The following is a 15,600-nucleotide window of genomic DNA, read 5'->3' as shown; positions in this document are numbered from 1 at the left end:
TGACATTATATTAGTAGTAAAGGTCATAGGGCAGCTAATTTATCAATTTTAGATGCTACAATATAAATAATTTATTACTATCAAAAGTCAAATGGTAGTTGTCACATCAATTTGTGATGTTATAATAAGGATAATATTTATTAAGTCCATAGGGCAGTTATATCAATTTTGATGCTCCATATAGATTTATATCACTATTAAAGGCCATATGGCAGCTATTATATTGGTTTATAATGCTACAATATTAATAAAAACATTAGTATTAAAGGCTACAGGACAGTTATTATATCAGCTTGAAATGCCATCTATGGGTATCATCATACTATTAAAAGCTACAGGGCAGCTATAATATTAGTTTTGGAGGCTACAGCATGGATATTATATTAACATTAAAGGCCATAAGAAAGCAACTATATTAATTTTACATGCTGTACTATGAACATTATAAGAGTATTAAAACCACAGAGCAGTTATTATATTAGCTTTACATGCATGCCCTGCATGCCCTGACTCTGCACTGTCCACCTTGGGGCTGAGCACTACCCATTAGTGACAGCCACCTGGCCCTCACCAGACCTGCATGCCCTGGCTCTGCACTACCTACCCACATCCCTGAGGCTGAGTGTGGCCCACTGCTGCCAGCCACATGGCCTTCGCTAGACCTGGCTTTTCACTCTTTACCCAGCACCTTGAGGCTGAGTGTTACTCATCTCTGACAGCCACCTCAGAGCCTCCACTGTGCCAGGCTCTGTACCTGGTCCATTCGTCTCTTACTAATTCAATCTTTTTCACTCTGTGAGCAGGATAGTGACTTGCCTAGTCATCTAAGCTTTTTCCTGAAGTCTGAGCTCTTTAAAAGGATTAAATGTCTTACATTGAGTTGATTGCAGATGCACACAGAGTCAGAAATGGTGGAGAGAGACTCACATGCCCCAGACCTGTTCCTTCATCATAAGCCCACCATCAGGCAGGTTATTGGCCTTGGGCATGTCCACAGGGTTCATGCTATAGCCCACGATGACCCCAATGAAGTTAGAGGTTTTCTAGCTGGTAGCAGTTCTACTGGAATGATGATCTTGGGGACTGGGCCCAGATGTAGCTTGTCTGTGAGTTGTATAAGACAAGACTGTCCCTCAGACCCCTCTGGAAGTGAGGGACAAGTGATAAGCCCATGAATCCCAGGTCAGCTGCAGAGTTTGACCTCCTTCTAAGGGTCAGATTTGGACAGGAGCAGCTTTTGACCTTGGCAGAAGGCCTGCAGGAAGGCACCTCATTGCCTTGAATGAATGTCATCACTGGCAGGAGCAGCTGGTAGGAGTGTTGGTGGGGCTAGTGGGCCTTGTGGGTTGTTTAAAAATATTAATACGCTAGATGAATTTGGTGAGAGTGATAAAAAATAAAAGTATGCAAATGAAAGAAACAGAATGAAAGTGGGGATATCATTATAGATACATGGTTGTTTTTTGTTTTTTGTTTTTCAATGATGGGGTTTGATCCCAGGGACCCATTCATGCTAGGCAAATACTCAACACTGAGCTTAGTCCTCAGCCTAAAAACATTTTTAAAGTTAATGGATTTTATAACAATAAATTTGGAAACCTACACTCATAAAAAACAACACAACTGTAAGAGTTATACAAAAGTACATACAAGAGGAAGTGAGGGGAAGGGGAAAAATAATACAAGGGGGACAAACGAATGTCAGTAGAGGGGGCAGAGAGAGAAGAGGGGAGGGGAGGGGAGGGGAGGGGGGATAGTAGAGGATAGGAAAGGCAGCAGAATACAACAGACACTAGTATGGCAATATGTAAATCAATGGATGTGTAACTGATGTGATTCTGCAATCTGTATATGGGGTAAAAATGGGAGCTCATAACCCACTTGAATCAAATTGTGAAATATGATATATCAAGAACTATGTAATGTTTTGAACAACCAACAATAAAAATTATAAAAAAAAAAAAAAAAAAAAAAAGATTGTCACAGGCATGTGAGGGAATTGACTACTGGTTTTGAAACCATAGCAAAACTGTATAACCCACCCTGACTCCACCTCCAGCCCAGCCCCTGAACTGCTCTGCACATTTTAGTATCTCAGCCCCCCTCTCTGTCTCTGGAATCTCATGCACTCCCAGCTCCAGTGAGCACCACCCCTTTACACTAAGTCTCTTGTTCCTCTACTCATAGCCGGTACATTCATGAATCCTTTTCTGCAATGTGACAAGAGTCTGGGAGGTCTGAGGACAGGTCTCCTCTGCCCCTGGAGAGACCTCCCTGTATTCATTTCCAATTATGAAATGAGTGGAGTGAGAAGTCTGGGAGAGGGTCTGCATCATCGTAACTGTGGTGAGTCCACATTTCATCTGGACTGCATACTGAGAATCTATTCTCAAGCTGGTTTAGTATTAGCCACCAGACAAGTTCTCTGAAGAAGAGGAAAACTAACTATTATTTCTGCACTATAATAATTTCACAAATAAATGCTTTTAGGTTCACTGGGATTGTTATATAATACATATATTTTTTAACACTTTAAGACAGCTTAGTGGTATTCTAGTAGCATTTTAGAGGAGGAACCTTAAAAAGAATTCATAGGCTTGTAACCAGTTCTCCTGTAACAACCACAGAAGCAAACTAGATGCTCCAAAGTGTTTGTTACCAGCTTGCTTTTCTTCATGTGAATTCCTAACATGAGTAAGATGAAAATCACTAGCCACACACATGCCTGAAAAGACAGTGATGAGTGTTGACTCCTAGAGAAAGAACCTGCAGCCTGTGCCTGCTCCTCCTGCCCAGGAGGTCCAGCTCCTCTCTGAAGTCTGCTCCAGGAGGTCAGCCTCTGGACTGCTCTGCACTGCTGGAACATCACTTTTCAGGCAGTCACTGTCCCACAGATGTTTCCCTAGAAGTTTCCTTGGCAAAGCTACAAACAGATTTGATCAGTGGTCAGCTAGCTCCTCTTGTGTTCTTGTTTGATAGAGATATTTCTATTTCTTCTTTGGCTTTGACAGCAGTTTGGGCAAGTGTTAATCTGACAGAAATAACTGGCACATTCCTTTCTGTCCTATGGAATGCTTTTCACCTCCTTCCTTTTTCTTCTTTGCCGCAGTCTGGCTGGGCACAAAATCACGAGCCACTCAAGCAGGAACAAAGTTTATTTTTTGAAACTGCCGCCAATGTCCTGTACGCGCCCGGGAAGATTTTTTCCACCCACGCGGCCTCCTCCCGGACCGCCGAGAGAGCTCCTCCCCCGGAACTCCCTCCTACTGTACTTCCCCAACCAATGGGAACTCTCCAGGAGTCCCGTAGCCAGCCTAGGTGAACAGCAGGAGTCCAATATCCATATGAATGCACATCTTAACATAATCATATCATCTCAATGGCTAGCTGGCATCACCTTTGGACCAAAAATGCCATGCATCATATACTTGGCTCTTAGCACTTCTTAAAGAAGAAATATCTAAAATCCTGTGGCTTAATTTGAACATTCTCAGTTTTTAATGGGGTACTTGGGTTAGCCGTGGAAGGAGCCTCATTGTGCCCTTTTACTAACTGAGGGTGAAGGGCTGGCACATGGGCAAATGCTGTGGCTTCACACACTCCATCCCATTGAAAGACCCCAGCCCAATAACTTTAGGCCCAGTAATAAATCACCAGGGCTTGCTTCCGCACCTGCACAGACGTCAGATGTATTTTTCAGAAAATCAGTTAAGTGTAACCGATTAAAAGGGAAAAACAGGATGGTTGGGAAAGAGCAGAAGAATAGATTCCAGGGCATGCCTGACTAAACAGGGGCTAATAAGCAGGAATAGAAAAAAAACAGAGTGTTCATATGTAACTGTCATATGGTGTAATTCCAGGAACATAAAATGAAAAATAACTTTACCCTTTAGGTAACCTGTATGTTGGGTTCAAAATAACCAATAAGAAACCTGTTGCTTACCGCGCGCGCGAAACCTGCTCCTTGACCCTATAAAAAATTCTGTACCCCAAAGCCCGGTGTGCCAGTTCACCGAAGCTCCGGCTGAGGTTTCGCTGGGCACCCGCAGGCGCCTGTGTATCAATAAATCGCCTCTTGCTTTTGCAGCCAGTGCCTCGTGCGTCTTTCTTGGACAGGGAATCGGTGGGTCTTTCACCATAATGCTTACCTTGAGGGGTTTATGCGCAGATAGACCAGGGATGGGACCTTGTAACTAGGGGCCACATGCAATCTTCTTCTTCATGAAAGCTTCCCAAGACCAGACTTGCATATCTCTAAAATGAGGATGATGGATGTGTGCAAAGAGCAAAGAAAGGAGGAAGAAGTACATTTTCATATTAGTTTGTATAAACACACTATTATTCTGCAGTCAGTTGATTCACACTGCAAACCCAAGTCGAGTAAACAAAGCAATTCACTCTGTGTATCATTCAGTACCATTGGGAAGGGCAACAATGAGATGCTGTAAGATGGCAAAGCTCCACCGAGTTTTCATCAGGACCAATTTTGTTATTAATGGTATGGAGCACTGAAATGTTCAATAGGCCATTAAAGCCTAGCTACTGCAAAATCACCTTCCAAAAGCAACACAGCTCTCCTTGCCAGGCACTGTAACACATGTGTGCAATCCCAACAACTCCAGAAACTGAGGCAACAGGATTGCAAATTTGAGGCCAGCTTCACCAACTTGGTAAGAGCCTGTCTTGAAATAAAAATAAAAAGTGCTTGGGGCTGGGGTTGTGACTCAGCGGTAGAGTGCTTGCCTTGCAAGCACAAGACCCTGGGTTCAATCCTCAGCACCACATAAAAATAAATAAGTGAAATAAAGGTATTGTGTCCAACTACAACTAAAAAATAAATACTTTAAAAAATAAAAAGTGCTAAGAATGTAGCTCGATGGTACAGCACCCCTGGGATCTATCCCAGTACCAAGAAAAGAGAGAGAGAGGGGACACTTCCGACTGTACACAAAACTTCCCTTAGACAAAGAAGATGTTGTCAGGTAGAAATCTGGAGGGCCAAGCAACCCAAGGCCACACAGACTTCCTTACTCTTAATGGAAAGGATAGTGACACCAGAAGAAGACTAAAAGGAAGAGGCCTGGATGTGAACATATCCTAGCACTTCCCAGGCACCTGACTTCATGAAAGCTTCCGGAGACCAGACTTACATATCTCTAAAATGAGGATGATGGACGTCTGCTACACAGGAGCATGCAGCAGAGGCCCCATCTGCTGCTCTCCCCTTCTGTGTGCCATGCATGCATTCATACACCATCAGTGCATGTGCTAAGTGATACGGAGATGGTGCTATTGGATCTGCTGGCCAAGTCTTCCTTTTTCACCCACAGCCAAGAAGTGGGTCAAGGGATTCTGCTCAGATCAGCTCTGCCCCCAAGTTGAAATGGAACAAGAAATGGGATTTTAGAATGAGGAATCTGAAACTCTTCACCAATAATACACAAAACACCCCGAAAATCTTCATCCAAGTGAGCACTTTATAAAGAAAGCAGCTTCTTATCTCTTCAAGTCATTCTCATTTAGAAAATTAGATTCCTAAACACCCAAGAAAGCACAATTCCTTTAGCCAGGGTGGAATGTCTCTTTGGGGTCTTAAATCGTGGCTAAACCTCACTCCCAGGATGATTAAGCTCTCAGTTTACTGACCAAATGCACCATCAAATGCCTTTTCAAATGGATCTAAGAGACCTTCTTCTTAGTGGACATGTCCATGGTGCTTAGCCCAGGTCATCAGTCTCAGGACTATGTGTTATGCAAAGACAGAGCAGACAGGCAAAGACACAACCCAGGGACTGTGCAGAGCTGAAACCCCTTGCCCACACCCTTAAGCTCAGAAGTGGGGGGCTCTGTTACCCACAGCCTGCTTTCCTTTCTTGCTCACCTCCCTCAAAGACCCCCTTCCCCAGTGTCATCTTCTCTCTCCCCTTTGACTCTTGCTCTGCTCCTCTGCCATGTAGATTTACAAGGCATTCTTCCCTCTTTTAGTGAGACTTTCTCCTACACAGGGAAGAAAAGAGCAAACAGCCTACAATTCTGATACCCTCTGTAATGAGCTGGTGAAGTGGGGCTAACTGAGTAAATGTCAGGTCCCTTCTCAGGGTGTTGACAAGAGTCCTCCATGATGCTGTAGATGAACAGAAAGTTTGTTATGGACAGTTGCTTAGGACATGGAGGTACTGAAGTGGGCACCTCCTTTCTCCACAGAAAAGCCCTCTTCACCATGGCTGATTTTTGGACTGTCAGCAAAAGAGTCTCTGCAAAAGAGTCCAATGTAGATAAACTTCCTATTTTCATGTCACCCTGTTTACTTGGCCACTGGCCGAGAAGATACCAGCACTCCAGGTGCTGGAGACCCCTTACTAGTTTTCACAAACATATCCAGTATAGTACTTTGAAGAAATGTGCAAACAAGGCCTCTGGCCTTGACTGGGCTTCACAGAGATGTCTAATTTTAAGATAAGTTACAATTGGGCTCCATGGTAACAGCTGGCAGGGGGAGGAAAAAAAGGAGAGAAGAAGCTCTCCCCTTCTCAGGTGTTGTCCTTGAAGAGTTAACTTGCCCAAAACAGTGAAAGAAAAAGCTGCTTTTATGTGAACTTCTGCAGACTGTGAGCTTCTGAGCCCCTCCCCTTACATGCTGGGTATAAAACTCTGAAACTCCCTGAACTTGGGGTTCAGGGAATTGATTGATTACAGCAAAGTCTGTACCCTCTGAACCTGGCTACAGCCAGTTTCCTGCTATCTTTGGTGCCTTGCCTTGTTTGTCCCTACAACAGTACCCTGGAGCAATCTCTGTGGAAGAAGGCCATAGGTCAGAGGTAGGCAGATCAGTTCCATTGTGATGTTGAGGGGAATTTAATCTAGGTACTGAAGGAAAAGGGTCAGGAGAAGCAGACAGCAGAAGGTCTGGTCAAGCCACTCTCATTCCCTGGGTGAGTTGGGGTTCATCTGGAATGCCCATTTTTTCAAAGCTGAAAGCTGTCCTGTCCCTCCCACCAGAGACCTTCACAGCAGTCAACACCAAGGGACAGGGAGACCAAATTGCCTGGGTTCTTCCTCTCTTTGCTTTGGTTTGGGAATCAGAACAATGATCTTCAGCTGAAGGTAGTATGGTCATTGGAATCAGAGATGCTGCACGTGGCCTGAGGTGGCACCATTAGTGTCATCACTGGCAGGGCAGAGATGCTACATGTAGCCTGGGATAACACCATCTGTGTCCTTGCTGGCTGCAAGTGACCTGAGGCAACATTGTTTGTGTTATTGCTGGCCCCACTCAAGCCTCTGAGTGCTGCTTCTGGGGACACATGTTCTTCTAAAGGCACAGGAGAGTCTGGCTCCATCCAAAGCTGCTTGCAGCTATCCCGCTACTGGCTCTTGGTGACGTTGAAGCAAGATTTAAAGTTAGGTAGTCAGTGTAGTTAGGTAAATTTGGTCTAATATCAAGAAAGATCCAAAATGGAGGCCATATTGAGAATGAATTCCGGGAAAAGCAGAACAACTCTTGGAATGTTAATGAAGTCCGGGACCCCACCCTTGACAGAACAAAGGACAGGAATGTGACAGGAATGCGGGAAAGCTAAATGAAGACTTCAGCTATAAAAATAGGAGAAAACCGTGCTTCCAGGGATTCCATCTCTTGGGTCCCCTTCTTCCTCCGGGAGAAGTCTTTTCTGCTGTCCTTTAATAAACTTCTAGTTCCACTCTGACCTTGCCTCAGCATGCTTCTCTGGTGTTATTCTTCAACATTGGGGAAGCAAGGACTCGACTCGTCTCCAGTCAACTGCGGTAACAACATGCCTGATCAGCAATGGCCTGAAAGGCAGACTCTTGACACACAGAGCCTGCACCCCACAGGTACACAAAAGTAAAGCCTCTCTTTGAACACTTACTGGTTGTGAATTTGACAAATAGCAGTGGCTTCCTACACATGTTATATTTGGTTGTCATTAAGCGAAAAACCTTTAAAGGGAGTCTTTCTTTACCTCAGGAACAGCTTAATTGAATACAATTTCTATACTGTAGAATTCACCCATTCAAAGTGTGGAAATGTGTTGTTGTTGTTGTTTTTGTTGTTTGCATTGATAGAGTTGTGCCTCTAGAGTCATGATCAATTTTTGGAATATTTCCATCACTCCAACTTAATGCCTCCACTCATTAGCAGTCAATTTCCATATCTCTCTCCAACTCTTTGAGCCCTAGGTCACTCTATTGTACTTTCTATTGCTATATAATGGGGTTCTTTTAACACTGCTTTTAAACCAATGAAAGAAAATCCAAATCCCAGTGCTATGAGCCACTGTGAGCACAGGCTGGGTAAGGGGCAGAGTCAGTTCTGCCAGTTGGGTGGGAGCTCCATGTGTGGGTAGTCAGACCTGGACGTGGGGCCTGACTCCACTAGCCAGTGTGTGGCTTCCGGGTGAGCTGGCCTCTCTGCAACTATTGTTAGGTTGGTGGCAGCGACTTGGTGGCGACTTAGTGGCACCAAGGATCACTGAAGGATCTATGCAGGTGGGGAGGGAGTCAGGTAGGTCTGAAAGGCCACCGCCATAGGACAACATGGACCATTGAGGTGGCAATTTGTTTTTCTTTTTTTGGATTGGGCATCATCCAAACATTGTTTACAAGAAAACAAAACCTCATCACATTCATCTGTCCATTTATTGTCCCTGTAATATGAGGGTGCAGTATCAGTTTAAGTGCTCCAAAGTAAAATATAGCAGGGTGAGGGCAGTGGGAGTGCTGGAGAGGGGCTTCCTCTGAGGAGGTCAGGAGGGAAAATGTGGGAGCCCCAGGGGTTATCCCAGGCAGAGGAGAGACAGCTGCATGGATCCTGAGGCTGGAGTGCCTTGGAGCATGTCAGAGCCAGGCTGATCCTGGGAGCACAGAGGCTGGAAATGAGAATCAGGCTGGGGACAGCAGCAGAGGTTGGGTCCTATCCAACAGCCCCATCATGTGAGCCATGTGTGCAATTTTAAAATTTCTAGTATCTGCAGTGAAAAAGTAGAAAAAAAATAGATGAAGTTAATATTGATAATACATTTTATTTAGCTCTGTATCCCAAATGGTATCATTTGAATATGTAATTAATATAAGAAATACTAATGAGTGAAAAACGAGCCTCTATCTCAGAGCAAAGCCTGTCCAAGGAAGAGACATGACCTTTGTCCTTGGAAAGACCCACAGAGCCCTCCTAGGCACTGACCCACCCTGCTGAGTTGTTTATCTACAAATAACAGGAGAGATCTCCTGCACCAGGTGTCCTTGACTCAGTCAGGCTAGGTGGGGACCCATAGCAACCCCCTAGCAGCCACCAATCAGCTTGAGACAAGGAAATACCTGGGATGCCAGATGACCCTCCCAGTAGTTTATGGTGGTTGATAACATGTTGGGAAACCATGTAGTTTAGCATGTACACCCCTCATGCCTAAACCAATCAGTTCAAATGAATCCCCCTCTTGCACTAACCAATCACCCCTACCCAAGTTGTTCCCACTAGTGAATGTGCTAATCATATTTTAGAGTTGTTTTATGACTTTCCCGTGGTGTGTGATGATTTGCTAAGAGATGCTATGATGTATGTGAAATCCCTGCCTTCCCCAAAGAATGTATAAAACTGCTGCAAACCCTGGGCTCGGGGCCTCTCAGCATCACCAGTTGCTGTGTGAGTGTGGAGGACTGAGCTAGCTCACAATAAACACCTCTTTGCTGCTTACATCGATCTTGGTCTCTGGTGGTCTTTTGGGGGTCCCGAATTTGAGCTGTGGATACATTGTCCCACAGGACCTTCCGGGGGCCCTCATGAAACACGTGTCAGAACTGCTGAGCTGGGGAAAGGCAAGCATCTCATTACTGTCTTACTTTTCCCAGGTCACAGGCACTCAGTCAGATCAAGTCCTTTGCCTTTCCAGCATGAGGGACAGTGAATGTCACATGGTTCCCAAGGGTATCCCACAGAAGGCTTCCAGAAAGCCCAAAGCTGGAAGCAAAGCCTGAGCCTCTGCCCAAGCAGAAGGTTGTACCTGGGTCCTGCCCATCAAGCCTGCCTGGGCCTGGGTTGAAGAACAGAGCTGAGATTCTATAGCAGTGGACAGAGATGTCCCCCTGAGGAGCCACTGCCATTCAACAGCAAGGACTGTCTCAAGAACTTGACATGACTCCAGGCTCAAACCACCTTGCACTGCAAGTGAGAAAATGGGCACACAACACACTCAACCTGATGCACACAGCTGTTGTGTATCCATTTCGGGAGTCAAGACCACCACAGAAGCTCCTAAGCAAGCTCTGCAGAGCCTGAGAGACCAGGCCGTGGTAGTGGGCAGGGCCTATATGTGACAGAGGGTGGCCCGCCATTCCCATGTCCCTCTTGCTCTCTCCCTTCTGCAGCCATGAATGACCTGCACAGACCCTGGGTAGAATTTACTACACAACATCTTTATTTTATTTTTATGTGGTGCTGAGGATCAAATCCAGCACCCCGTGCATGCCAGGTGAGCGCGCTACCGCTTGAGCCACATCCCCAGCCCCTAGACATCACTTTTTGAATTTCTGCAGATATTGTCAAGGGGAAATTCTATTTTCACTTATAATAATCCTATCAATACTTATACACCAACAAATTTGTATCCAGAAACCCAACCAAGATTAAGGAAGAGGGAAAAGGGCTTTGCACTGTGAATCTGTACTCAAAGGAAGAGTGATTTGCACTCTTTGATAGATGCACTCAGGAACTGTACAAGACACTGGAAGTGCATGTTTGATTAAAAATGGAACCAGCCCTCCTTTGTACTGAGCATGGTTCTACACACTATGGATATTTCTGGGGTGCAGGACGCACTCCCCCAACCTCTGGCACCTTGGCATTTGAGAAGCACCAGGAGCAGAGATCATGCTGGCTTCTTCTTGCTGCTCTCCCTTTTTAGTAATTAGAGTGCCCAAGGAATCAAACATCTGCTCAGAAGCAGACAAACTTCACTTTTGTAGAAGAGTGTGTTACCAAGAAAGTCTGGACAGCAGGCACATGAGGGCAGGCAGTCCACTACTTTTATCCCTAAGGCAGCACTGCCCCTCACTCAGATAGGATGAACTGGGGGTTCCAATCTACGTGACTAACCAATCATTTTAAAATGGGGGTGGGCAAAGGGAAGGGCTGTAGTTCAAGTGACTAGACTGGACACAGATTGGGGAGCTCAGGATGGACATGAGGGGAGGCATTTGGGCCATCCTCTGGAGACTGGATCCAGGAAGTTAGACAGGCTACAGGATGCCTTTCTTACATCCCATTTTTACATTTAAGGTTAAACACTATATTCTGAAAATGGACCAACAGACTTTCTATTTTGCATACCCTGAAGCAGCCATAAAAGAACCCTGACCTTCCTCTAAGGCAGGCCATAAGACTATCATTCCTACAGTTCTCTCTGTGCCTGGAGGAAAGGCCCTAAGACAGAAGGCCCAGAGGAGCCTGTGCAAACAGGACTTGCAGAGTCCCCAGTTTCCTCCCATCAGTCAGACCCCCTTGCCCAGTTGTGCTTCTTCACAAGGGTTCATTTCAGCAAACTAAGCATAAGCATATGGCTTCCCTGAGTCCCAGGGTCCTCTTCTGAAAGCCCCTGTGTTGGATTTACATTAAAAGGCTGGAGATACAGCTCAATGGAGGAGCACTTGTGTAGCATGGGTGAAGCTCTGAGTTCAATCCCCAGCACCCAAAAATGATGAAACAGAACAAAAACCTAAAACATTCATCTTGAATTCATTTGCATGCTTTTCTCTTGTGGATGTGATGTTGCTTTGTGGTGGGGTCTCAGCCAAAGTCCTGGTAGTAGGCATGGATAAGACTGGTTCTTCTCCCCTATGCTACAAACACGAAGGAGAAAAGCAGGCTGTCTCCTGGTGGAATGCCTTGGCTGGCAAGAGGTGACAAAATAGCCCAGTACGTTTATTTGACATAATTCCAGTGCTATGCAAGGCATGCAAAAGCCAGAGTGCAGGCCTAGGGTTGCAGGAATGCATAAGAAGGAAACAACTTCTGAAAAGACCTTACACAACTGCCTCTCCACATGGGTTGGAGCTGAAAATAAATTAGCGTAGCAACCCACAAACACAAAGTCTAGGCACTTTGCTCTGTAAGTTCATCTTGGGTTCTAGTAAGGCTGTTTCTTTATGACAGCCTCAACCATTTAGTTTTCATGGTTATTTGGGATTCCACTTTATTGAGTCATATGAGTTTCTCTCTCTTGAACAGGGTGCTCCCCCTTACTCATTTTCTTGGTATCCCCACAGCATCTAACATGGGGTTGGCACTCAACAAATGTTTTCTGAGCTATATAATGGGTGAGTATAATCTAATGGGGCAGATGAAGTGGCAGAAAGCAGGTTGTTCATTGCTGGGTAAATAAAAACAAGGGAAGTCAGACCTCTTAAAACATCCCCTCCAGTGCTGCAAAGTGGCACAGCTCTGAGTATGAAAACGCTCACAGACTGTTCTTGGCAGAAAGTATATACATCACCCAACCAAACAGAGAATTCTGTTTAATAGGAGAAGAACTTAGTATTTGTTCAAGATATTTTTTTTTTTTGGCGGAGGGGGAGGGAGTACCAAGGATTGAACTCAGAGGCACATCCTCAGCCCTTTTTTGCATTTTATTTACAGACAGGGTCTCACTGAGTTGCTTAGCACATCGCCATTGCTGAGGCTGGCTTTAAACTCGTGATCAGCTTCAGATCCATCAAGATAGATAAGTAGAAAAACAAACAGTATGAAAAAGGAAAGGAATAAACCATTTAGAACAATACAGAATACCTCAACAACAGACTCTGCCTGCACCACAGTGGAGAAAATGTCAGAGATGAAATTTGGAAACTTTATGGTTAAACTGAAGTATGAGTTGAACAATGACATAAAAAGTGAAATGAGAGAGAAAATACAAGAAATAAGATATTTCAATAAATAGAGATTCTGAAGAAGAGTCAGTCAGAAATCCCCCCCAAAAGGAATCAAAAAACCAAATTAAAAATCAAATGAGGGCTGAGGATATAGCTCAGTTGGTAGAGTGCTTGCCTTGCATGCACAAGACCCTAGCTTTGATCCCCAGCACCCACCCATCCCCAAAAAAATCCAAAGAAAAGAATGACCAACAGACTAGATCACTTGAAACAGATATTCAGGCCTCAAAGACAAACTACCTCATCTTTTTAAAAATTATTTTTTAGTTGCAGATGAATACAATACTTTCATTTTATTATGTGGTACTGAGGTTTAAACCCAGTGATGTACCAGACAAGAGCTCTACCACTGAGCCACAACCCCAGACCCAAGTATATAATATTGAAAAGAAAAGTTGAAATTACTTTACATTTATTGTTCTTGTATCCAGAAAACATGGTGCAGTATTTTTATTGTAAAAGTTCTATAGATTTCTACACAGAAAGCCATATTTTCTTCTAATATAGTTCCACTTCTTAACTTCTTGACTAGATGTCATTTATTAGATATTGATTTTTTTATTATTATTTCACTCTCTTATTATACATATCTTTAGATTTTCAATTTTTTAAAATGTTAGTTTAAGTTAGTTTGTTTTTAGAAATTGGTCCACATCATCTAGTTTATCTTATTTTTTACATACAGTTGTTGATAGTATTCTGAGAAAATCCTTTTTTCTTTCTTTCTTTTTTTAAATATTTATTTATTTATTTTTAGTTTTCGGCGGACACAACATCTTTGTTTTGTATATGGTGCTGGGGATCGAACCCAGGCCGCACACACGCCAGGTGAGCGTGCTACCGCTTGAGCCACATCCCCAGTCCTCTTTTTTTTTTTTTGTAAATTCTGAATTGATGTCCCAAGTGTTATTTCTGACTCTGGTAATTTCAATCTTCTTTGTCTGTCTGTCTGACTGCCTCTCCTCTCTCTCTCTTTTGCCCTCTCTGATTAGATTTAATGGTCAATTTTGTTAATCTTTTTAAGGAAAATGAAATTCATTTATGTTCACTGGTTCTTTTATCTCAGTTCTGTTTGTATTTAACTTTTTTCTACTTAACCTGTAAATTTATATACATTTTTAGTAAAAATTACAAATGTCAGAAGTATGTCAGTTTTGTCACAATGTCTGTTGTATGGTGTTTACATCACCATTCCATCCATCTTTTGGTTCTTATTTTTGTGTTTCACTCTCATTCTTGACCTTTATGTGATTTTGAATATAAAGTGAAATCCTTGTACACAGCTGTATCTTTTTTATGCAGTAGTAGCTATTAAACCCACGTGTTCTTTTCAACTGAAGTATGTTGTCAGCCCTTTTATTTTTTAAAAATATTTAATTTTTTATAGTTTTTTTTAGGTGGAAACAATATCTTTATTTTATTTTTATGTGGTGCTGAGAATCGAACCAAGTGACTCACTCATGCTAGGCCAGGGTGTTACCACTTGAGCCACATCCCCAGCCCCCCTTTTTATTTTTTGAAATAGGACATTGACAAGTTGCTGAGGCTGGCCTCCAACTGCCATCCTCCTATCCCAACCTCCTAAGTTTTTATTTTTCATGTTCATATTTATTTTTTAGTACCTTCCTTAAAATTGGAGAGTTGGATCTATTTTCATTTAAAGCAATATTTCTGGTATTTTGCTGTTCATTTTCTTCATGCTCTATGCTTTCTGTTGCATCTTGCAGTTTTTATCTCATGTTAACATATGGTTTTGTTTTTCTTAGTTTTAATTAATATTTTAACCTTACAAAATGAATTTGCATTTTTATCTACTTAGTATCATAAGATTACAAAATTGTGCTTCTTTACAGCCCTGTCCCTCAACTCTGATCCATATTTTCATGATAGGCTATTTTTATAAAATGTTTATGAGCACAATGGTTTGAATGGAGTTTAGCCCACAAGGGTTTATGCATTGCATACTTAGCTCTTAATTGGTAGTGTTTAGCTGATTGAATCTTTAAGTAGGGAGAGGTGGAATCTAGTGTGTGATTATCAAGTCATTGGTCCATCACACTCAGAAGAGACTAATTCTAGTGTCTTGCAGTGAGTTCTTGAAAAAAGTAAGATTTTGACAAGTCAAGACTATCTCTAACTTCTGCCTGCCTATGTCATTTTCCCCTGTCCCACACACTCATGTCATGATGCCATCCACCATATTATAATGCAGAAAACTGGGCACCAATCAGAAATCAAATTGATGGTACCCTAGATATTGGTCTTCTAGTCCCAAAATTGTAAGTTAAATAAGTCTTGTTTTCCTGGTACAGGGCCCAGTATTTTTTTAAAAGAGAGAGAGAGGGAGGGAGAGAGAGAGAGAGAGAGAGAGAGAGAGAGAGAGAGAGAGAGAGAGAGAGAGAGAGAATTTTTTAATATTTATTTTTTAGTTTTCGGTGGACAGAACATCTTTATTTTTATGTGGTGCTGAAGATCGAACCCAGTGCCCCGCGCATGACAGGGAGCACGCTACCACTTGAGCCACATCCCCAGCTCCGCCCAGTACTTTTTATAGCATCAGGAAATGAGATAATATGTGCTGTTCAATATAAATTGGTGAGTATTCCTTTTGCATTTATACTTTCAAATAAAATAGAATACAGAAGTCACAAGTTCAAA

The sequence above is a fragment of the Marmota flaviventris genome, chromosome 7, assembly GCF_047511675.1.
Source record: "Marmota flaviventris isolate mMarFla1 chromosome 7, mMarFla1.hap1, whole genome shotgun sequence".
Lineage (NCBI taxonomy): Eukaryota > Metazoa > Chordata > Mammalia > Rodentia > Sciuridae > Marmota > Marmota flaviventris.
This window is presented reverse-complemented; position numbering follows the sequence as displayed.